At 43.9% G+C, this 25,337-nt stretch overlaps 1 protein-coding gene across 1 annotated transcript in view; it reads left to right on the forward strand.

Moving 5' to 3' along the window:
- Positions 1-2,476: 2,476 nt before the first annotated feature.
- LOC105564046 (lachesin-like) overlaps positions 2,477-25,337 on the forward strand; it is a 302,292-nt gene continuing 279,431 nt past the window's right edge. Inside the window, exon 1 of the mRNA XM_012016137.1 lies at positions 2,477-4,910. The gene's annotated coding sequence lies outside the window, so the exon portion shown is untranslated. The remainder of the gene's footprint in view (positions 4,911-25,337) is intronic.

A 25,337-nucleotide genomic window follows, 5' to 3' on the forward strand; every position in this document is an offset into this window, starting at 1 on the left:
TTAAATCCAAACTGTCGGACGTGAGAAACTGTCCACTCGAGTGGAGGTCGATGTTGGACGCGGACGCCACGCTCAATTTTATAAAACCTCTGGCCTGTCATAAACTCAATACTCTACCTTGCAAAAGAATCTTACAACGATAGGCATGTTGAAGAAATAAACAGGAAGAAAGATGTGCCGGGAAGGAGCAGCTTTTAGCCGAGATCCTAGCCAAGTTTCATGTCAAGAATTTTCATCGAGGCCTTGGAATTGGGACTTGGATCTTAGAGGAAAAAATCCCGGGCGAGAGGCTACGGTACTGACGCCAGACGAGAACATTTACCACATCGCGACAGCGGTGGTGGGGTCAGGAGTGGGCATGGCTCTCGTGCCGTACACGTATGCGGCACAAGAGCCATCCCCACTCCTACCCCAACGCCGCTGTAGAGACGAGGCACGGTCCTCGCCTGGCACCAGTGGGCTCCGGCTGCATCCCCCGTCCGATGTGGCGAAGAATCATCCACCGGCGACCGCTCAGCAACAGCGCTCCACGGCTCCTTGCATGCCGCTTATATACCCTGGGCTCCCCACCACCAGGACGTCAGCCAATCAACGCTGCGAGGCTCTCTTGCATGCCGTTGATATACCCCGGCTCCCCACCGCCAGGGCGTCAGCCAATCAACGCCGCGCGCCGCTGATTGGTCGGCGCTTGCTTCTCCCTGGGCCTTATAAGAGCGGTGCACGGGAGCGCTTCGCAGACGGCAGGAGCAGCGCGTCGCGGCCGGATCGAGCAGCGGGAGCAGCCGGGAGCAGTGGGAGCAGCGGGAGCAGCAGGGAGCAGCCGGGACCGACCAGGCAGCGCTTTGGACGGCAGCCGCTGGATCCACCGTGACCGGTGGTAAAGGATGTGCTAGGAGGCGCACTCCGGTTAGCTGAGCGTCTCCTACCACTTCCCCACCACCGGCCATCGTGTATGCAGTGGCTTTCGTCTGAAAGCACTGCTTCGATGCACTGCACCCCGTCCACTCTTTTCAGTTCCGCGTTTTGCCGTCGAGACTCGCTGAATTCGCGAGCGCGACAGTGTCAAGTACAAGGTAAAGGTTAAGACTTAACGTTTGAGATTTCATACGCGTTTTCCTGCGTAATAATATCAAGGCTTAAAGTACGAACTAGAGATTGATACGAGTGGACGACCCACCGATATTGTATCTACATGTTGGGTTAATATTTAAACGATTTAGAAGCATTCGTCGCGTAACGAGGAACAACAGTCGCGGTCTATTTTGTCCTAGCTACAATACGCGTCCCTGATTTCACGGCAACGCGTCGCGATTTGAGCAATCCGTTTTATTAATGAGGCAGCATACAGACAAATAGAAATGAGACTATTCCCATGCGCGACGCTATTCGCGCGTCAGGCGAGCGTGTGTCTGGGGTTGACCGCGCGCCGTGCGCGGAGAGATTTGGCGCTTCCGGACGCCAACGGTCCGGATCGTCCGCTGCAGAAGCGGATAGAGTCCAGAAGTTAGAAATTATGTACATAGTTGACGACCCCCTTACGGCTTTGGCGTTCGTCTATCTCTGCGCTTACAGTACAGATGTTTGTGGCATGTTGATCGCGGTGCTGCGGTCCGCATACAACAACGTCGTGTTTCTTACGCAGGCATAATACATTCGGCCGCGTTTATGTTTTCGCCCGAACAATTTGCCGAGCATGTCGGCGTTTCAGTTCCACAACTGTCGAATGTAGGGTTTAGATTGTTCGCCACCACCGCTGTCGCGCGTACCAACAAACAATTCGCGCTATATATCTATCCTTGTCACTTTTGCTTTTCAATTGCCGTCACGAATTAGTTTCCAGTAGAGTTGTATCGCGATTGATGTAGCGGCCTTTCTGCAAAATCGATACAATTGCGCGCGATAACAATACGGATTTAATATTGCTTTCAAAATAAAATTCGCATCGCGAAATTTTCTGACGCCTCGTAATTTTACATTATTTTATTCGCGAGGCACAAAAAGCAAATTGATATTAAACGAAATCTTTACGCGGGATTCCACATTTTTACGATTATGACACCAGCCACGTAAAGCGATTATCGCGCTATCGTGCTATACGTTACGTCGCGTATTCTTATTTCGATATTTTGTGCAAAAGTTCAAGTGACAATTGACGGATTTAAACAGGCGTACACAATAGATTCGCGGTGTGTTATTTCGAGAAGTCGCGAGCGATTTAAGAGAGCAGTAAAAACGGCTCGTCTAAGTAAAGACTTGCTTAATGGTCGACGGTGATTGGTCCAGGATTGGACCACCGACAAAGTTGATGATACTGCCCTCGTCTATTCTTCTCGGTTCCTCTTTTCTCAATTTCGCGTATATCAAGCGAAAGGGCAAACGTCCTTTTCGAGAGGGCTGCAACGCCTCATAATGAAGCGGTCTCTCCGCGGGAGGCGGACGATTTAATTTCGTGGGCATCAGCCGTACGTCGGGCCTGGCGTGAATTAGCATTTATTAAAATTTTATCGACCTACGGACTTAACGGAAAGCTTGGCGCGACCCAAATTTCGTTTGACGCGCGACGTTAAGCGAAAATCCACGCGGAGGAAAGGAGATGCGCGAAAATAAAGCAGGCCGCGCTCCGATATCCGTCTCGAGCGGTCGGCAGCGCGTCCTCTCGGCCCGGAATCCGCCTGAAAATTTTACGGACAATCGTTAATCTTGGAAGACTCTTCCCCCGTCACTCGCTCCCTCGGAATATATGCACGATGACGTATACGCGAATGCGCGCGTGACCGGTGAAATTATTATCCGGCGTATCCCGACGAGGAATGTCGCTCGAAAATTTTCCAAACGCCCGCATGTTTCTCACCCTCGGCCCACTAAATTTTTCACGCTTGCATACCAACATTATGCCCGGGGCGGACATTCTTCGCGGTCGAATGCGCCCTCCCGTTCGCGCTTCCGTGAGGAACGATCGTAGGCTTTACGACGACATTGCAGCGGAATAATCGTATAACAAACAATATTTCTTTTATTCGGTATCAAGCCCGTGTCGGGCCGCGGATTGAGATTGAGATCGGGTGGAAATTTCACCAATTAGAGTAAAAGTCGCTAAACTTTGGATTAGTAAACTTTGCTCCGATTGGCCAAATTTCAATCTAATCTCAATCTCAATCCGTGGCCCGATACGGGCTTTACAAGTCGCCTGTCGAGCTTATCGCTCCTATTTTATCAATCGCGCAATCAATTCCCCTGCGAAGTAGAGAATTGGGAGTCGCGAAAAACATGGGGGAATTATCTGTGCGTAAAGCGATCGTGGTTGTATATTTGTATAATATATGTGATATATAATATACATTAAAATCGGTTTTAAACTAATTTATAAATTCATGAGTAAACGCGATAATAATCGCGTGAGCTCCGACTAAATTGAAGCATTAAAACGTAAAATGTTGCGATTATTAATTCCGCTATCAATTCCAGGATTAGATCGCGCGAAATTGTTATTTTTTCCCCCTTCCTTCTTTTTTAATAATGTCCCGCCATCTCGTCTTGACGCGTCTCGCTTCGCCATCGCGGCAGTTCGGAGCGAAGCGATATCGCTCCGCGCGTTATTTCTACTTTTCGCGCGACAGGAATAAATCGTGCGGATAAATGAATATCGGGAGTGTCGCTGGAGCAAAGTGCGCTCCGTCGACCGTTCTATTTATCAGACTAGCGCGGGCGGAAGTGCTACGTTTTCTCACTCGGACGAGGATCGGCGCGAAATGATCGCGTTACACGGCAAGCTGCGCGAAGACGCGCGGGAACGTCCGCCTCGCACGACCGATACGCGCCGACTGACTCGTTGCTATACACTTTTCGAATCGCGGCGTTACGCTTTTTTTGTCGACGCTCGGCTTTCGACCGAGTTGTTTACGCATTCCAGCGCTACTAATTTCCTGGAATCCGTGCTCGGTCTACGTCACTCGGCGAAGAAACAGATCGCGCCGCAAAGTCATTTACTCGGCGACGGTCGATCGAGTCGGTTAGCGGCCCGTGCCGCTCCGCATATAGTATTATTTATTTTCGATACGCGTCCGCGGCGGAGTACGGCAAGAAGCCGCGATCGCTGTCTGCGAATAATCGGCGATCGATACCATCGCGTGATCGCTGAATCTCCTCGGAAAAGCAATCGACGGGGCAACGACAATGGAAATCTGATCGCAATATTCTCACGATTACAGAATCGAGAGCAGCGCAACAAAAGGACAGTTGTGACGAGATCAGAGACGCCGGGAGTGTCAAGACGCGACAGCGATCATTCATCGACGCATCAAGTCAATTCGGCCAGTTAATTCCGGGCGACGACAAGTGCAGCGCGAACTACGCCGCAGTACGTACGGTGTGAAAGTTGCTGCGCGTCTCTTCGGGCGACGCGTCGTTCCTGCCATCTTGGCTCGGTTGGAGCGGAGTGACACCGCGGTCCGTGCCGGTTAAATTTCTTTACTCGACGACGGTCAGTTTCGGTGAGTTTGGTGCGCGAACGAACGTCGGGATCGTCGGACCGAGTGCCGGGCGTCAAGTAGTGCGTGCAATTGACGTTGATGGGTGATTCTCGCGGTCGTGTCCGAACACCGGTGGCCGCTCGTCGCCGCGAGTGTTCTTCATCGTGCTATCCGCTAAGGTAGACTCGGAACTACAGCGCGTCGCGACAACGCGAGTGTTCGTTGAAAACCAATCGCGCGTTCCGGAAAGTGTCGGATGAAAGTGTCGGACGAAGCTCGCGGCGAACTTGGAATTTCCGGCGAGTCCGCGTCTCCGCGCGACGACGGGAAGGAAGGAAGGAAGGAAGGAAGGAAGGAAGGACGGACGGAAGGACGGACTGCATTTCGACGATATGGAGACGGCGTCCACGATATTGCTTTGGCGGAAGAAGACATCAATCGGTGAGTAAATTTGCTGATATGAAATAAATTTCCGTTTAAAATTTTCGTCGCGCGAAATTAGAATTTTTCAACGGATAATGCAAGTTTACCTGTCGAGATTGATATGACTCGACGAAATTGACGTGCAACAATGAGCGATATTTTGCCTCCCTCGCGCTCTCCCTTAAAAAAAAAATGTGTTCCGGTATATTAGCGATAAAATAAAAGTACCAATCTATTGACAGTGTCGTGAGAAACGCCGCTTTTTTCGTGCCGCATACGTCGCGTCCTGCAACTTGTATATTTTTATGGCTTCTGACCAATTCGCGGCGTAATGGCAGAAACGCTAAAAGGACGCTGCATATGCGTGTGCAATTAATATGAAAATTTGCATCCCGTCTTACCTATCGATCACGTGAACGGAAGTGACGCGAGTCGCAGCTGCTAAAGGGTTAGATTTCGCGGTTGGATTTCCGGGACGGGGGAATTCGAGAAAAGCGCTTCCACGCTCGGGTTCGTTACCGCGAACGAACTGCATTGCCGCGCATTGCTGCATTGTACGCGGTGTTAAAATCGCCGTTATCGTTTTACGGAATTTACGGCGGCGGCGCGGTGCGGCGTGCCGCGCGTCCGTAACGAGAGAGAGAGAGAGAGAGCCCTCGGTATCTCGCAGGGAGGAAAAGGGGGAGGCGAGGGCGGAACAGAGGTGGGAAACGTTGCATGCCTAATCAGACAACGACGGTAGACAGTGCTTTATGCGTTCGCTCCATCTGCAGATTTCCGTTTAATAACGTCATCTGTATGCAGGGGTACATTATCTTTAGCCGTCTCTTACCCGCGCTCTCCATTCCCGCCCCGTTGAAGGATCCCCGCGCATTTTGCGTTGCTTCTTTCCCCGTGACGCAACGGCGCGGCTGTTTGTCAGCGTGCTCATTAAACGCGATTCGCATCCAATAATCCCGGAGTCTTCTCCAATTACTATCGTGACTCCGAAGTCATTGCGATGCCGTTGCTCGAAAAGGAGACATCGCATCCCGAGGATGCGAGAATAAAATTCGCACTCTCCAGCGTTCCTCAGTAGTTTTAGTTAAGAATGCACTTCTCTCACTCGTAATATGCAGTCGTACGCTGCGCACATGGTTTTTACTACATCCCCAGCATCATTTCTACGTAGCGCCGAGTAAAACTGACATTTAGCACTTCTGTAATTCAATTTTACGATAAATAAACAGAGCAATTTATTCCTGTTATGTCGGGGGGGGGGGGCCTTTTTAACTTTACAGCAACTTTGGGAAAATTGTCACTGCGAATTATTCGTTTTTTTTTCATATATAAAAGAAAAGAACAATGCTTAAGATTCTATTTTGAAAATGAATATTACACGAGATTTTACAGAGATACAAATTTACCGCGCCCCTCTTCCGCGTTTCGTAATCTCTCGCGTTACACCTAACGTAGGTATTGAATAAATTAGCATTACGATACCATCTCGTTGGAACGTTCATTTTTCTTCGTGTTTAACTTGGAATAAAGAGCAGGCGAGTCCGACCGGGAAAGGCTCCCCGTCTGATATCGACTATGTTGACGACCGCGGGACTATGTCTACATAGACGAGCTAAATCTTGGTCTTAACCCTTGCTGCCCTTGTCAAAATATGTACGTCGGGGTAAGTTCCGTGCCTACGATCTTAATCCGACGGTTATCCGGCGCCGGTAATTTACGTGAATCGGTAGCCGCCGCGCCGCCGGTGCGACGACAGTCTTCAACAAAGCTTTTCGGGGTACGCGCTGCATAATTAACACATTAAAATGTTAGCCAACGTGCTGTTACGTAACAGATAATTAGCAATTAAAGTACGTTCGAATTATTAATGCTCTCGCGTTCCCGACCCCGTGTTTCTGTTATTGATAAACGCGTTGACACAATTCGGTTGATGAACTTTAATTCGTCCTTCGCGATATACGCACCTTGCATTTTGTGAAAAAATCCGACGACATTTCTTAACGCTCCGTTTATTATTACATTTTAAGCATTTAATGCCGCGCAATTATTTTCCTCACTTTTTCCATTCGCTTCGCGCAGCTCTCCGCCGTTTCTCCAATATAATAAATTACTGTATCTCGCGAGCCACGAGTACGGAATAACGTTCATTATATTCATATTTTATATCGGATATTGCTCGTTAAGGCGAGCTAACGCAATCTTAGTAGGCTATTTTGTGTGCCAAGTACGCCGTGGTATCAAGTCAGATTTTACGTGTGCATCGAACGTGCTCACAGTGTTACGGCGATGTGTACTTATCTCTATCGTAGCTATCGTCGCAGAGATTATAAGGTAAATTAAGAAAAATGCCGTTTGTTTGACTCGAAGCGCGTTCTTTCCCCAAAGGTTAAGAATATTTTTGGTCTTGGTAACAAATCCTTTCTGAGGGTGCAGCATAACACATTTGTGCCCTTTCTTTTCCCACTAATACACTGAACAACTCGATCGCTTCGACGAACAAGTAATTATGACGAATACATGATTGGCAAACGACATGGGTACATGCTGTATAAATCTTTTCGGCAGGAGGAATTTTTACGGATGATATTTTTCGACGGCATGTCGGATATCGGGGAGTTGAATCCTTTTGGGAACGAGTCGATTTTCTGCAACACTCGCCGAAAATAAAAAAAAAAGCCTGCTATCTGGGCGGCGGGAGGGGGTCGCTCGCGATATTTTGACAATGAGTAATGACAATTTGACAAATGCACCGCGCGCTTTAATCCGCGAGTCGGGCCCGGAGGCACCGGGAATTCGTATTCCACGCACGACTTAATCGATAAATTATCGAGGGATTGGTGGAACAGGCCCGCGGGAGGGAGCGGGAGGGACGGTATTGCAGCTCGCGTAATTCACCGATTGCTATGCCCGTGCCGTCGTTAGAATGCATAAAAAAAAACCGTGTACGGCTCGACGCGCTTCTATGGCACATCGTCACTCGGACTCTATCTACGATTTGCTTCCTGTTTTTACGCCTACTTCCTGTTTGATACGCGCCGTTACATTTCGAGAATTTCGTCCTACGGTCGGTGCTTGGTGATTTACAGCGCTGACGTACACGATGATCACTTTTATCTTTTCCATACTGTAGTCTTTAATTGATGGATTGTTGACAGTTTAACTTCATCAATTCACTTAATTTATTTGAGTAGAAAATCGGATCGAAACCAGCCCAGCAGACTCGTGACACTCGCCCGATCGCTCGTACAATTACACGCCAGCCGATTATCCGCGCTCGCGCGTTAAGGCCCGTGTCCACGATGCTCGAACTTGGTCCTATTATAACTTGGAGCTATTCCATAAAAGCTGCAAGTTGATTGGCTACACATTTCTCGGAACTGGAACTTGGACCAAGTTCTAGCATCGTGGACACAGGCTTTTACACACGAAATGAGGCGCGAAGTCTAAGATCAGTCCCTACAGTATCATCTTGCAACAATATGAATTGACGTGATAAAAATTAGTGAATGATGGAATGCGATTGGACTATTTGCCTGAGAAATTGCACTGATAAATGAGAGCACTGGTGTATCTAGAGAAATTAAGCAGTTGGCCTGTTTGTCACGAGTCCTGTCAAATTTGGCACGCCAAACAGAGCCTCGATAGCGTTATATGCTCATATGCGCGTCCTTTGATACGCGTTATTTACATCGTGGCCGTACGCAAATATCGGCATCGCTATTCCTATTTGCTCTCCGTTTGTCAATCTGCACGAACGATGGACCATTACGCGCATCGGTTATGATCGCTGTATTAATTGCTCAGGAATGAAATTACAATGCGACAGTTGGCGAATAGTATAAACACAATTCTCATTAATCAGATTGTAAGGATGTTTGATATAATAACCGACGTTTTATCGCCGATTATCGATGCCTGCATTAAAATATCTACTATTTTACCTACCATTACGTCGCGTAATGTTTTCGCCGAAGAGCGAACGGGTAATTGAATTTATACAAACTCACGCGGCACAGAAATCCTTTTATCGCTAAAAAATTCAATGATTAATACCCCGGCAAAAATTGCAAATAACTAATAGCTCCGCTATTTTTCACGCGGCATCTATATTTTACGCACGGGTGATCGATGTTTGTCACATGTGTAACAATTAATTACACCGGGCGTTCTAGATTTACCAAAAAATAGTTTAGGGAATGAATATTTGTTTTTTTTTACTCACGATTCGAGAGATACATCCTGTATAATTAATTATTGTACGTAGGACGAGCGACGATTAATTCTACATGAAATATAGATTCTACCGCGAAGGGCTCGCTTTCTTTTTGCCCAACAGCGCGGCCGCGGCGCCTGGTGCAAAGGTCTAATAAATTGAAGTCCGTCTCGGTCCTTCTCGGCCGTGACTTAGAACGGGTCACATTCTTCCGCTATATCGCCTATCGCGCCGAGACGAACAGGACTAATTTGAAAATAGAAATGACATCCACAACTGCGTTCCAGTCAGCCGAAGGAATCCCTTTATTACATAGCGCGCCGTAGAGTATTGCGCGCGGTGAGGAATGCCCGTCTTTTTAGCGATAATGACGATGCTCCGGATACCAGATGTCAATGGCGAAGGCGAAGCCGTTCCACCAAGACAACCGCGCCTCGCGTCGATGTAGTTCATGGAGGATTATCGACAGGTCCCTAACGCGCGCGTTTAATGAAGAAATGATGCGCATCGAAGGGCCGATTTATCGCCTCGCGTTTGCGCTAATTTTCAAGTGCTCGTAATCGGCTGTAATCTATCCGCCATGCATTATCGTTCCGTCCAAATTATCGTTCGGAATTCGCGTAAATTCCAATACGTAGATTCCTATACGCGCCAACTCGTACCAGCCAAATTTGCTTTCGCCGATAACGATTCTGTAAATGGCTAAAGAGAACTGCATTTAAGCGAGTTTAACACATCAGTAACCACACGGGGAGCATTTTCTCTTCAAGTTCATCCTCAAAGTATTGTAATCGTGGGACAAGACGGCAGTTGGAAGAATTTTATGAGAGTTTATGGAAATTTTACCTTACGTTTCACTAGTAATTATATTTAGTACACATTTTACTAGTGAAATGTATGGTAAATTTTCAAGAAACTCTCATAAAGTTGTTCAGAAAGCCACGTTGTCCCACGATCGCACGATTTTCAGGATAAATTTTAAGAAAAACTTCTCCCCGCGCATAAAAAGTTATTATTAAACTTTATACATTCTCTTCTTTTCCCTACGTATATAATAATTTTGAGCTTTTTCGCGAATGGTATTATTACTATCATTCATCGTCTGTTCTTGTTCTCTACGTCTGTGAACAGATGGTGAACATGTACGTATGGAGGATCGAAATGTTTCCACAGTATATACATTCGTACACACAAATATACATACACACAGCGTTAAGCCGAATCGTTTTGGTACACGTTTTTTTTCCCACGTAACAATTACACTTTATTACGTTTGCGCCTGAAGATGAACTGACTGGAATTCGAAGGTACTCCCCCCTTTTCTCTCGAAGTGAGGGGTTTGTCTTATTTTTGTCGACAACCCTCTCTCTGCACGTCCCGTTTATCGCGCAAGAGTCGACGTTGGCGGCGTTCCCTCTTTTCTCGCCAAACCGCCGCGAGAAACGTTAATTAATCGATGCTTTCTTTGATTAACAATGCAGCTGTACAAAATGTTATCACGGAAATTTTCACCCAGGTCAGGCCGTACGGATAAGATCGCAAACAGTTTACAGATGAGTTTACGTGGTTACCGCGTGTCGGGCGTAATGTATCACACTCGCTTACTTTCGACGCTTTATCATTGTAGAGAAAGTGGAAGCTTTAAGATATTTCGCAGACTTAAAATATGCCGTGTTTGTGTTCAGACACCTTTAATAAAAATTAGATGAAGCGCGTACTAGGTTTATCGTTTTCTTTCAAGTTAAATTCGAACGATACGTAACATCAGACTATTATAATTCGTACACTGAGAACAATTTTCATCGGATAAACCAATTAAATAGTCTTTCCGATGGTTAATTTTTCCGATTAAATTATGGATACATCCGATGAAATTTCTCCGATAAAATGCAGTTACCGATGAAATTTGATTGAAAAACCAATCACATTTTTCATCGAATATACAATTTTTAATCGGATATGTCCGTCTGTTATTATGTAATCGGATTATCCGATTATATTTAATCAGACATTTTCCGCAGTGCTGTTTAATTAAAGATTTATTTAAATTAAGAAAATAATAATTACTTAAAGAATGTAAATAAGGCTATGTAATTATATTTAACAAACGCAACTTCGTAAAATCGTCGCTTTTGAACAAGCTGAAATTTTTTTATCTCTTTCGTACAGATCTTACCGTACCGCGGAACATATTTTTCCCCCTGAAATTATATTCAGAATTTAAGCCGACGAGTTCTACGGTGTCGTTTTTAGGTACATCATCGCCGGAATATTCACGAAAATTCACTTGCATATGAAAAAAGTAGTACGGAGAAGATTGAGAAACTTGTAATCCAATTTTTATTATCGTAACGAAACGGCCGTCGTTCTTTCGCAAACGACCGCAAGTCTCTTACTTCTTCGCGCAATTTCAGCAGCAGTGCGAAAGAATGTTTGAATTTACTCTTCGTTATGCCGATGCACGAAATGGAAACGTAATATTGAACGCCGCACGTTAACAGAAATTCTTCGTTCCTTATTTCCGTCACAGTGAGTAGTTCTGCAGTATTAACAAGCGTGTTCAATCTTTAAAGCGGTGTGTCCTTTTGGCACTCAGATATCTATAAAGATCCCTCTTAGCTCCGCGATTTTATAGGAATGACTAAGTGTACGAAAAGCATCGCCCTTTCGAGTTGCTCACGCTATGAGATCGTTTTACATTTTGCATCAAAGACTTACGGGAAAGCCTTGTGGAAATCGAACGTTACGGATACATGCAATTAAGTTAGAAATTATTAGCGAAGGACGTAATTTTCAAGGAAATTGTTATATAAAATGAAACCTATTAAGCGCGCGTTTGCTTAAAACGAATATCACTAACGACATAATACAACTTTTCGTTCTGCGAGACGAAGATATAGCTTTAATTGAAGAAAAATTGATTATAACTACATTAACGGACAATAGCTCGGCTAAATCTCTCGAACGTTTCCAGCTTATGCGAAACATGATTTAGGCAAATGGCAGCCATCAGTTGGTTGTTGAGCGCTTACCAATTCTCCATCAATCGACCATACACGTGTTCGAGAATCGGCCGCATAACTTCGCAGTAGAATAAACAGAATAGTAATTACCGAGTGAAATGGAATTGAGCCCATGGTGTTTATCTTTCCGTGTAACAATGCAGCGCGTCTCTCGCGACGGATGATACTTATTCTAGCGTGACACTATTCGCGAATACGGCGGGCATTAACGACACTTGGATGGTCTGAAGAATTTGAGCGGCATTCTCGAGAACGAGGCATTAACGATACTTGCGGGACAATTCGAAGGCAGTGTCCTGCAGGTTTTTTTTATCGATCGTATAATTACGCGGAAGCTCTGCCGAGCGAGCCGGATAATTAGTTTTTCTTACGCACGCTGTATTAAACAGTGCGCTCATTTTCGAACTTAAACGAACTCTCTTCTAACGTAATCTTTATTTCATTTGTATTTCAAGCGAAGAAAAAATTTCTAATTTTTACTAAAAGTCTGCGAAAGACTTTTAATAATCTGCAAACTTTCGCGATAAATTAGCCAATTAATTGTGTTTTTACGTTTTAGGAAATACAAACTGTTCATATAAAATTACAACATTATAACATGGATTTGTCGCGTTAATCGACTTGAAATAATTTGAAAGTATCGATTGGCCCTATTTTATGTTATATATCGTAAGGATTCGCCAAAGCGTGTTTCGTTTATCAATTATCGTTCGATTATCTTGAATTTACACACGTTACTGTTTTCCATTTATAGATATTGCAATTTCTTCTTTTTAACAAAAGTATCACAAACATAATCATACGTTGTGAGCAAAACAATAAAGTGCAATTTGAAAACCAAACATTTGCTTGGTTTCAGTATAGAGACATACATAGCTGATAGAATGATATCGCAATATGTTGAAATCGATAAAGGAATTATCCTGGAAAGCTTTTAAATCAATTTATTTTCTCGTATGTATCGCAAATATTAAAAGCATATTTGCGACGCAGCCATGAGGCGGTATTAGCTGTACACGCGTATACACATTGATACAATAGTATACGTGGAATCGATATCGGCAGTTAATGGGAGTGTAATCAGTTTTGTGGTCGTACATACAGCGTTATTCATGACGTCAAATTATTACGCGTCTGTCAGTGAGACGTTTATTGGGATATACATATATATAATATATAGAATTGCCTCCAATTTTCCTATCAATGTGATTTAGCCCACGTATCGCTCTGTGTAACGAGACTTTTATATAAAATACACATTGTACACACGTAAATAATAAGAAACGGGTACGCGCTCGCGAAACAAGTAGGAACGCGTCTTCGTATTTGAAACGGGCGATTTTAGCCAAGACCATATTGAATGTACGGCAATAATTTTGCTGCGATTACAGCACTTTCATCATGAAACTTACCAACAGCTTAATTAGACGCGAATGGGCCAATTTAAGGTAACTGATAAGGTCACGGAAATGTGACCCCGTTCATCTAATCGTTCGGTTTTAATCAAACGCTGCGCGCTCAGCTCGGCGCGCCCTAGTATAACGGGCGCAAAAATTGGCTCGTTAATTTTAATTATTTCGTTCTGGGCCGGGCCGTTTACGCGAATTTCCTGCGCGTGTAATTAGTCGATAGAAAAGTTCATTTGCGCGGGGTATTATATCAAATTCACTACGTGCAGCGGTTTTTCAGTCGTTTCCCTCTCGTCGCTGGCAAATAGGACATTGAAAAATGCCGCGTACGATAAGCTGGCAAAGGAAACTTTTATTCCCGCAGTGACGCGCAGTCGTGGGACGTTTTAATGCTTCGCATTATCTAGCGCCGCCAAGAAGATCGTGTACGCAGACAAATATGTTTATTTCGCTCACGAATCACGGAAAATTTACGTTATCATATTTATGCAACGTGTCCGAGTTTCTTGGGAAAGATATTTCAAGAATATATTTTGTATATAAGTTTCTCTGGCAAGATAAATTTCAAGTATATATATATAAATATTTTCCCCGAGTATTTTCCCGCGCGAAATTACGTTATCTTTTTGATTGATATAAAACGATTTTCATAATTTTTTAATATCGCACGCGACGTAACGCTTCACTTAATATCAAAATAAATCGATTTGTCATTCTTCTTCGAGAAAGTAGTTTAAAAGTTCACTGTCCCTACGTCGTGGCGGAAAATCCATACTTATCTGACGTATTTATCGAGGTAGATAGCTTAAACGAAGATTACAAAGATCGCGGTCCATTAATGTCTTCCTGGAGGTCTATTCAAGTTGCACCGTGTACTAGGTGCATTACTTGATTAAATTGACTTAGTCCTGCACCATGAAGCTCTATTGCGAAAGTCTTCGCTTCATTCTTTGAACGAATCCCCCAAACCAGATCTCCTCGTAAGACTTTTCTTACATAATGGATATAATTATCGTGGCTTAATTTTTCAAACGTAGTTTTTGTTTAGGTGTTCTTTAAAAAACACGCCTCAAAGTTATTCATTACTATTATTATCAAGTTACCATTAATTAGAAATTATTTATTCATCTCTCGCACTTGTATTATTACAAAAACGCAGAAATATTAAAGAAATTATAAATAAAATATATTCTTTTTATATTACAATATTTCGAAAATTTACCTCGGCCAGGGTTTGAACCTGCACCTCTCTACTCTATCGTTGCTTATCATTACTCTATTACTTTCAAACGATCACAGCTCTGCACTACTTGAATTATACAATTCGTGTACTTTATTATATATATATATATATATAATTAATAGATTGGTGTGTGCCGCGACTATGCGAAATGATTTATTCGCACAGTTAATCAATTAGTTCTTCGACATGTGGTCTGTTCTAACCCTAGTGCAATACACGATCCATAATCATCGACACAAATACTTCTTGATGTCATGGTTGATTAAGCAAATAGAATTATTAATGCTCAGCCTATTATATCGATGTAGAATAACCAAACAATTAACAGCTATGCTCAGTATAATTGCCTGGAGTGGTAATTATTGCGGCTCGTCGATAATTCAGCGATCTCATTCCGTAAAAAATAATGTAGTCTCGAAAAATTGATCTCTCGTGAAGCACCAGGTAACCTTGACTTACCGTGTCTATCCGAGTTGTATTAAATTAACATTTAAATGACGTTATAGGCAGTGTAGCGTTAATGGATGTGTCTGTGGAGGAGAACGTTGACGAAAATATGTGTTGCATTGATTTAGCGTGTTTGACTCGGGTTGCGAAAATTCGCATGTGTTTACGTTTCCAGCACATTGAGTCCGTATGTATAAACTGTTTCGAAGTAACCAAGTCGATCGTTTTCGAGTTCGATAGTACTTTTAAAGTGGGACCGGCCACTAAATTACTTTTACCGGGTCGATCTCTCCGTCCTGGCGTTAGCTTTGCCAATTTGCTTCGCTAAAATATAAGCTTTACTGTTAAAAAGTATCGGAGATCCTCGGAATGGTCGATAAATGTGCAATGGCTATACACGTTGTAACGCAAATGCAGTAAAAGTGTTTTTACGCGTGAAAATCTTGATATCTTTGTTTGTTGAGAAAATGACTGAGAATGCACGTAGGGTAACCAGTCGAAATGACTAGCCTCGCATGCTCGCTCGACACGCGGCTCGCATATAAAATAGTCGCGAGGGATCGTCATTCGGTGTAGGCGCAACCAGATACAATATCATCTCATTCGATTGTATCCTAGCCGCGTCGCGATAGTTTCGAGATTTAGCACGTTCCGTGTGGCGCATTGAAAAATTGATCCATACTTTCATTTATACGAAGCGCGGCACATTGAACGGGGATCGGTTGAAAATTGAACTTTGAGACCTTGATGGATTTACATGTTTTAATCCCCAAACATGGTTCCACCATTTTTGGGATGATATCCGCGCAGGCGTTTTGTACCGTTGAGTCGGTAATTCCGTGAACACGATCACCCAAAAACGGATCATCCGATTATATTGGGATTTAGTAGCTTTTCTTCGGCAATAAATGCCAAAAATTGAACCTGCCGTTTTTCGTTTTCTCATATAAATGCAGGGTGCAACGAAAAAAAAGAGAAAAAAAACGCGCACTACGCGCATTCGATTTTTCGCATGCTAAACTGCCGCGTTACAAATTCCGACGATATACTTTACAAGCATTGCAAAAATCATCCTTGTCTCGAGGTAGAAACTTACTCATCTTTTCGTGCCGTTCGTGGTGATATGACCTAAAGAATAGCGCGCGTTACAAAATAGCGATTTTACTTGTCGCGTATTTTGTGACGCGCGCGTTTTGCACCTGTTAAATCCACCGTTTCTGTCTCGTTTATAGAGCGTAAAAGGGGATGCTTTCGGGCGCGACTTCGGGGTGTCGCAACAGTGTTAGATAAATCAAGAGCAGAGGTTGCCAGGAAACACGTAGAACGCGTGCAGGTTTCATTGTCCTACTTGTCACGTTTATAAGTACACATATGCTCGGGTATTGCGCGCGCGAGAACGAGAGAAAGAGCGCGCGGAGAGAGAAGGAAGAGGGGCGAGAGGGAGACTCGTATGTGCGCTGAGGTAGATGCCTTTCGTCTCTGTGTGCACGTGTGTTGCCGGCTCGTCTAGCCAGATCCCAACTAATTTATACCCTACTGCATTAATATGCGCATTATTCTATGAGGAAGAGACGGGCACAGACGCCCCGTGCGCGGCGGCAATACGCCCGGCTAGGTATTACGTATACACGTGCACGCGCGTATGCATATATGCCACTCGGTCCACCGAATAATTACTCGCTTTATATACGCTTTATGCACCTTAGAGCATTGACTGACTATTTTAATGAAGGAAACTTCGGCCGGACGGGCGAGAGAGAGGGAGAGATAAAGCAGAGTAAGCTTGGCGAACATTATGCTTGCGCGTATTACACACATTGCACGCTCTCGAGATGTCGATAGGAAGGAACGAACGAACGCGTGGCTACGCCCGATTATTATGCGTAGTCACGCAAGCCAGCCGGGAATACCTCACCGGTTCCTATCGCCGTTTATACTGTACCCACGATTTAAGCCTCGCACACATACATCCGCGCGTATTTCCATCGATCCTCCGAGATGGCCAGGAGTACGTTTTTGGCTCTATATCGATTTTCAAGTGGGTCATCGTCGAGCGTTAATTCTTACTAAAATGCACGATATTGGCGGTTTAAATCGAGTATAAAGGAAAAGACGTAAAGGAAGATAAGATAAGAGGATATAATAGCGCCCGGTTGCGATCTGAGCGTTCGTGATTGCCACGATAGAGATCGCGCGCCCCATAAATCTCGTCTCGGTATTACGAAAAATTTCAGAAATGACTCACTCATGCAATCCAAGTGCGCAACAGAGCTCACCTGACTTGGGTCAGTTTTATCACATTTATAAGTAACAGGCTGCTTTCCACTTAATTTGTTCTTTCCAAGTTTCTCCACTTGATGGTATATTTCAACCGAAATCGGGCTTTATTCGCTTTAGTTTTTAATACCAAGTTCTTTTTCCTTTCTCTGAATAAAAATTTGACCTCTCACTCTCGTAAGGATTGTATCTCTTCGGTGAAATTTGCGAAGACCCGTCCCCTGCGCGTGCACCGTATTCAACGAAATGCATTTGTGCAACGTTCGCATGCATACGAAGAACGCGCGGCGAAGCGTCTCGCTCGGTATCGGCAACGACGGGTCCGTTGTCTTTTCTGAATTTACCCGTTCAATTGAATTTCACGCTTTGGTACTCTACGATCGGCCATTGTGCCAGACTCGTGACCCAAATTATTCTCTCCCTCTCGAAATACGGGCCGCGAATAGTTTCCACTGCACAGCCGGGGACTAAATATCCGTACCTACCTCCAGCCGTGTCAAATCGGGAGGAGAGAGAGAGCACCCTTTCGAATCTCGACCCACTTTGCTCCAAGATCCCGCGATTCACCTACAGCCGGAATGATTTATCGCCACTTTTACCAACTGCTTTGGTCATTGCATCGAGGGCTCCCCTCACTTTCCGCCGTAGGCGGTCATGTGTGCTCTCGTGCACTTTGCTCTAGTCTATTAATATTCAAAATGCTCTCTTTTCCATCCGTTCGTCCCTCCGCTTGCTGTCGAAAAGCAAATTTATTTGTTTAGACGTCTATACGGAATTAATTTCCGCCTTATTCGTTGGAAAATATAAAACGGAATTCTCTCTTTGGCTAAAAGCAGCCTCGGAGAGAAACTTGCGTGAAACGCACGAGATTAGTTATATTCCGATATATTTTATTTATTTATTTCCAATATTGATTTATTTCGATGTTATTGTACGTATGTTGTACCTATATTATTTGTTACGTTGCGACACAGAAAATATCAAGCATCCTCGATGCTTTGTAATAATGCTCCACGCACAGTAAACACGGGAATTTCGCGAAATTTATGTTGGCCAGATGGAAAGATCGAAATATCCGAATCTGCCGTTATGAACAATGCGATATGCAGTCTTAAATCCTCGTCGCAGTCACGAGAGCGGTCGGAGGAATGAGAAAAGCGATAGGCCGACTCGCCCCCGCGTGTCACCGATGAAGAATATAAATTCCAGAAATGGTACGTTCTGAAAAATGACGTCTCGAACAAATGGCGACATCCGCTATGCCCGCAGGATACGGCGAACGCTTGTTCGTGCGGCATTGTAATCTCGCACAAATAACGATCCAATAAAAGGTGTGTGAGTACAAATCGTTCCTATGGCCGAGTCGCGAAATAATGGTGACATGGGCGTAGCATTGAAAATTCTTTATGTATAAAATATTGGATGTGTAACATCATAAAGCGATTAACGCGCTTAATCCCCTCCGTACAATATCAAGCCACAAATTGCGACGCACCGAGCTATTTGCGAGAAAATTTCTCGGTTCCAGTGTACATCGACGGGATCATTGGGGAAGTAATAAGGAATGAATAAACTAAAAATTCGTGCTCCTATATCGTTCGGTAGAACAGTTAAGTTATCTCTTTAAGGTGAACGGCGAACAATAGGGGAGGGGGCGCGGGGGGGGGGGGGTGATCGTTATCAGCAGCCGAGCGCAAGTCGGGCGCGTAATAAATATTTGTGCTCGTATCTCTCGCGCTCGAGCAGCCGTGTGATTATTATATTCAGCAAGCAGGGAGAGAGAGAGAGCATGCTTGATAACGAAATCGGCGAGAGGGATTTTCTGTAATGGAAAATTCAACGTCGTTAAAATAGAAATCATCGCTCGCAAAGTGTCTTCCGGCCCGACTCACCTCGCTGTAAAATTTATCTGTATGATATAATTAAGTGGCAACGGTAATCGCGTTATGTACGGTATCAAGCCCGCGTGCGCGTACACACGTTGGTACGAGCAGCGTTGTAAAAATAAAATACCCTCTGAGAGCGAGCAAGCGCATCGTTATATCCGTCGCGTGCAACTGCATTTCCGCCTTTATACCTGTCTCGCAGCTCGCAGTGGATAACGTTGGACCCGCTAGCGTTTGCGCGAGGTCACTGTGTGCTCTCGAAAGGAATTAATTATACTGTTGCGTTAGTTCAGCGCGCGTATTCCGATCTGTCGTAAGGGGACGCCGTTGCAGGAAGATAATCAGTAAAGGTATCGAAACGGAAGCGTGCCCCGAGAAAATGCGACGTTATGTATATCGCGTTACACGAGTTCACTCGCCCTCGTTGATACGCGGTTCGAGTGTCTCCTCCAGGTTTAATCGTTGAATCAGAACGACTACCTGCCTCGTAACTTTCGCGAAATAAAAGTTACCACGCGCAACTTGGCCCCGAAAGTTCCCTCGCGAGCGGGGTGTAATAGAGATTAGAAGCGGGGAGCGGGAGAGGAGAGGAGGGCTCGTCTGTGTCGGATCGATGGCACGGGAGCGAGCATTCTCTCTCCGCGGCAATCATTTTTCTACGCTTCGCCCCGTAATTACGAGTCATTACCGGCCAGAGGAAATTTTGCCAGGTGTCGACTTTCCGAGCACGACCGGGAATTTAGTTTGCAGCCGCGTATCCCAACCGCCTTTTCCTTCAATTTAATTAAGACGACGCGAGGTTTAGGCTCGCGCGTCCTCCGGCACAAGGGGCGTCCCAAAATTGATGTCCGCGGGCGGCCAAGTACGCGAATATGCGGGAAATTGGATTTCAACGTTGACGCTTAAACGTGTCGCTCGCGTGCATTCTATAATTAAAGCCGTATAATTAATTCGGTCAGACATAATTGTACAGCGCGTCATTCCTCGGAATCTGTATCAAGTACAATACGTTGTACGGATTTTACAATCGACTTCATCTCGCGCTTCATTCGCGCGCGACTATATGTACGCTAGACTTTAAACTCCCCCGCCTCGTTAAATATTTCGTGAAAATCGAGACGCTGCAGTGGCTGGAATACCGCGATCTAATAAAATAAACACGACGCGGCACTTATTATAGCGTGGAAATAAGGCGAACCGCGACAGATATGACTTAATAAATTATTTCTAAGGCTATATTTTTAGCGCCACTAATGTATACGTGTAATAATTTAGTATGACTCTGCCTGCAAGGTGAGAGATGTATCTGAAAGATTGAATGTCAGCCGGAGACGACGGTGTCGTTATACAGCGCGGCGATGATCCCGCTAAGACCCCAGAGCGTCCGCTAAGTGGTGTCCCAGAGTGCGAAGAGAAACTTTTCCACTTCCACGTGTCGACGATCGGTGGGCGCTTCACTCCACCGCATCCTAAGACATACTTTAAAATGATATCCACACTTTGATCCTCCGCCCTGCGCTCTATCATACCCAATACGCGGCTCGTCAAACTCGTCCCTTCTCTCGATCGGCCGCGTCCCTGAGATACAAGTTTTATAAGCGTCCTCTTTTTCCTCGGCAAACAATCTTTCGTAAAGTCTTTTCCCTTTTTCGTTCCCTCCCTCTCAACTTTTCATGAAGAAAATGGTATTGAGGGGGCACCTGTTGGCTGACAACAACGGGAGAAAATTGCACGTCGATTATAGCACACCGAAATTATTAATTCGAGACAATAGGAAAGAGTGATTAGACGATAATCATTGATCGAGTTTTAAAATAAAAAAGAGACAACATTAAATAATACGCGTAGAACAATTAACACTTGTTTGTAATATTTTCATCAATTGAGCTTCAAAACATATTTTTATTTCAGAACGTTCTTTCGAGTAGAATTAATTATCTTAAGTAACGCTCGTGATAAATTTTTACTCATTTGTCGAAATTAAATTTGTTATTTTATAACGTGTCGAATATTTCGAGACGATCTCTATTCGCACCTTGGCGTTGTTATGATACACAGCTATGTATTGTGTCTTACGCAAAATCGTCACGCTACTATTCACGCGCCAAGACTCGAGATGGCAAGCAGCATTGTAAGCTGTTTCGCACGTGTGTCGCCGCATTACCTATTGAAACGCGATCGCTACAAGTGCTGGAAGAAAGATCACAAGTGCTAGGAGAAAGAAAGACGTCGTACCTGCTTGTTCGCCCTCGTTTGATCTAGATTTAACTTCGATTCTTCTTTCATCGATATCTCTCTATTTCTTGTTAGTCATTGTAATAGAAAATTTAGATTTTCGTCCGACGGATTAGGGGTTTTTAAGTTCCAAACTACGCTGCTACGTAAATATGACAAATCAGGACAATTGGAAAAATTTGTATTATTTAGTTAAAGCAAGTCTCTTTGAGTTCTACGCCGCAAAGTTCAGTCTTTTGGCACAGGTCTCAGAATTCAATCTAACTTTAGAGTCAAGATAAATATGTAAAAGATTTCGCAGAGAGTTCCTTAATGGAGAAAACAGAAACGTCGATTTCTCCTTGACGTATATGCATCCGGCATTTTGTTTTAAGATTTCACGCCATTTATTCTAGCGCATTTCTTCCCCGTTCTCATCGCAGCGATTCGGTAATTTTTTTTCGAACCAGTGATACACGTGTGTACTCCCGCGCTGTATATTTTTTCCATATCGACAACCCTTTTTCCAGCGACCTGTCGCACACCGATCGGTCGTCACGTTAAGCTCCACGCATATTTATCCGCGGACTTTTTTATATCGAGCAGCCCGCCTGTGCAGCTCTCGCGCTTCCCACGACGCGGTTAATGAAAAACTAACATCTCGCGAGAATAAGGTGATACAGAATAACCGTGCTAAAAGCTTGTCTTTCGCTCACGGAGAGAGAGAGAGCGGCGCGTTTATGCACCGGCGCTAATCTCGTCGTATGCGAGAGACATTGCAACGAGATATATGCGCAGTCGTATTCTTTTTAGAATTTGTGTACGTGCGCGAATTGTGGGAAGCCCGGGTTTTGCCCGTCTATTTCTTCCCCTTACTTGTCGCTCGTGTAATTATTATCCCAGTAGGAAAGATACGACGTGCCTTGCTGTAACGTTGACATTGCAATTAAACGTATATTATTGCTGTAAATAGGACGACGAACGAGCGCGCCCGTTTTTGTAATTTATGACGGCTGCTCTCTTCTCCGCGGGGAATCTTTGAGGGATAAACGATGTCGCGTGGCAAAAACGCAGCTCTAATTAGACGGTGTCGGTAAAAATTTGATGAACAGGGTCGTCGTTAAAGAATGCACATCGAGGGAAGTGGCAGAAGAAATTTCACGCGTTGTAAAAAGGGACGTCTCGGCGCGAAATGTTGTGGCCGAGTATCATCTCGCTGGAGATAAAACCGAATACGCGTTCGGGAAGAACCGAGGGGATTTACAGATATCATTTGCCGGTTACCGATATGTTGTCCCTGGCGATTTCTAAGGGTCGCGCGTTGGAAAAACGGAATGACTAAACGGTAACGTGCTTATAACACTAATTGGCCGGCGTTCACCCCAGCTGCGTTTACGCCCCCGGTATTCCGAAACATGAAAGGGGACGTGGATTAAAGAGATTATGGGGAAATATAAAGAATGCTCTGTGAAAAGATCGCTATATTTGTTCCGATTAACTCGGCAACATTTTTTAATTACTTTTATTATCACACCAAGTTATTCCTTTTTATAATTTTTACATCACTACTTTTGACGAAGTTTAAATTTATGTTGCGACGCCTAAAAGCGAGAAAGAGTTGAAGAATCAGTTAACCTTTAGTCGACTTTGATTAATGTCTGGTAGCAACGGTACACCGATATGAGTAACAGAGATAGCGATGCATTATTCAATATTTGTCGCGATCGCTATAAAAGTCGTTTAGTTTATATCCGTTTTTACGAACACAGAAGGGAACTTGTTTCAGATGTCGCGCGACATGAATACTCGTCGAGGCTAAAATAAAAAGTTAATACATTGTCTGTCCGCGTTACTTTGTCATGTGGAAGCTTTTGATATTGCAACAGCAATAATCGAGGAACGTCGAACACCTGCTTCTCACTTTCACCCTACTTGATGATGGATAAGCCGCGACCGAGCGAATGTAAAGCTGAATTTTCTAACAACGCTGTAATAATAGCGTCGCGCGATTTTACAATAGCGCTAAATAAGGCATCGCGCGTAAAAGTGTCGCGTGCATTATTAATAATTAATGCCGACTCACCTCATGTTATACGCCTTAGGCATTCAGCGTGGGGAATCGACGTCATGTTTTTTTCATTTTGCTAAAATTGTGGCACGAAATGAGAAATTTATTCATTCAACTATTTCGGTCTCGCCTGTTCAATATTTAATTATTTTTCCTCTTAAATATTTTTCAAGTCTCAAAAGAGTACAAATGCTAAATTTACTCGAGTAATTGAAAAAAATCAAAATACTGGAAGCGGTTAAACGTGGTGGGGTCTATTAGATTCCAGTGTGAGCTTTGATTGTATCGCGGGGTATAGATATCTAGGGTTAACAAAGGGCTCCCTTTGGTTCGTAGCCCTTTGGCTTTGTACTCTGTAGGATCGTAATACTGGGGCATCGTGAATTAATCTTCACGATTGCACCCTATTGTCTTATCTGCACAAAACGATGTCGAATGCGAAACGTTGATTTCGATCTTTCCACGCTTCAACTACATGCATCGGAGCAGGACCGGCATTGTTTCGGACAATTGCCAATATCGCAAACGTAAAGAACATATTTTTTTATCAATATTTACATGATATTTGAAAAAGTGCGGAGTCACAATTTGCCTCGCAAAAAATTTATCAGAGCGCTCGAATAATTGTACATTGAATAATTTGGAGAAGGTGCACACGCAATTTTGTCAACAACATACATGTAATGGATACGTAAGTCTTTAATCAAAGTACCTCGTTACTAATAATTACGAATTTAAAGAAAATTAAGCCAAATTTAAAAACTTGCCAAACTATTTTTCCACGTTTATATTTTGTTAAGTATAATGATAGAATTTTCTAAAAAATATTACATTCTATCAAGCAGCTCTTTAAGACGTTAGACAATCTTACACTGAAAAAAATTTCTGGTTGAATATGGACGAATCAGATAATTCCTTTAGGATTTACCAGAATTCCTTTAGGATTTACCAGAATTTCTGTAGGATTACAGGAATTCTGGTAAATCCTAAAGGAATTCTGGTAAATCCTAAAGGAATTATCTGATTCGTCCATATTCAACCAGAAATTTTTTTCAGTGCACGAACGTAGAAAATAACTTTGAAGGCATTGTGAACAAGAGCCGATCCTTTCGATCCGTACGTGTCTTCGTATATATACATATTCACATACAAGATTACTCCGACGAGTGCTACATCTCCCTTGTGTACAGAGACATTCTTTGATCGGACTGCTTGGCTGCGAGAAAGATGAGGGACTGATTACGACCACACTAGGCAAACGGTGAATGAAAAGAAGTAGGAGATAGAAGACTTTGAGTCGCCGCTACAAAAAATAGCCAAAAAAAAAGAAAGAAACGATTGTACACCGTGCATGCGTGTCTGTGGGGGGTGGGAAATCGAAAACCCGAACGCGAATATTGCCTCGCGTGCGAGTGATCTTCGTGAGAATTTAGTGAGAGGTATAGGATAGGTTTTCCATCGAGGCACAGTGCACCAAAATAATTGGACAACAGATTCTGAATCCGAATCTGCTGAGCTCGACTTGTTAAAAGCTTGAAATATCGAGCGTGACTTGACGCGCGCAATGCGCATGATGTAGTCATTTATGGTATTAGATGTGACAATTTCACGTTTATTTAAATGCAGAATTGAATATCAGTTTGTGAAAGTTGAATTTTAACATAT

Source organism: Vollenhovia emeryi, unplaced genomic scaffold, assembly GCF_000949405.1.
Source record: "Vollenhovia emeryi isolate VEMERY1.0 unplaced genomic scaffold, V.emery_V1.0 DF939169.1, whole genome shotgun sequence".
Classification (NCBI taxonomy): Eukaryota; Metazoa; Arthropoda; class Insecta; order Hymenoptera; family Formicidae; genus Vollenhovia; species Vollenhovia emeryi.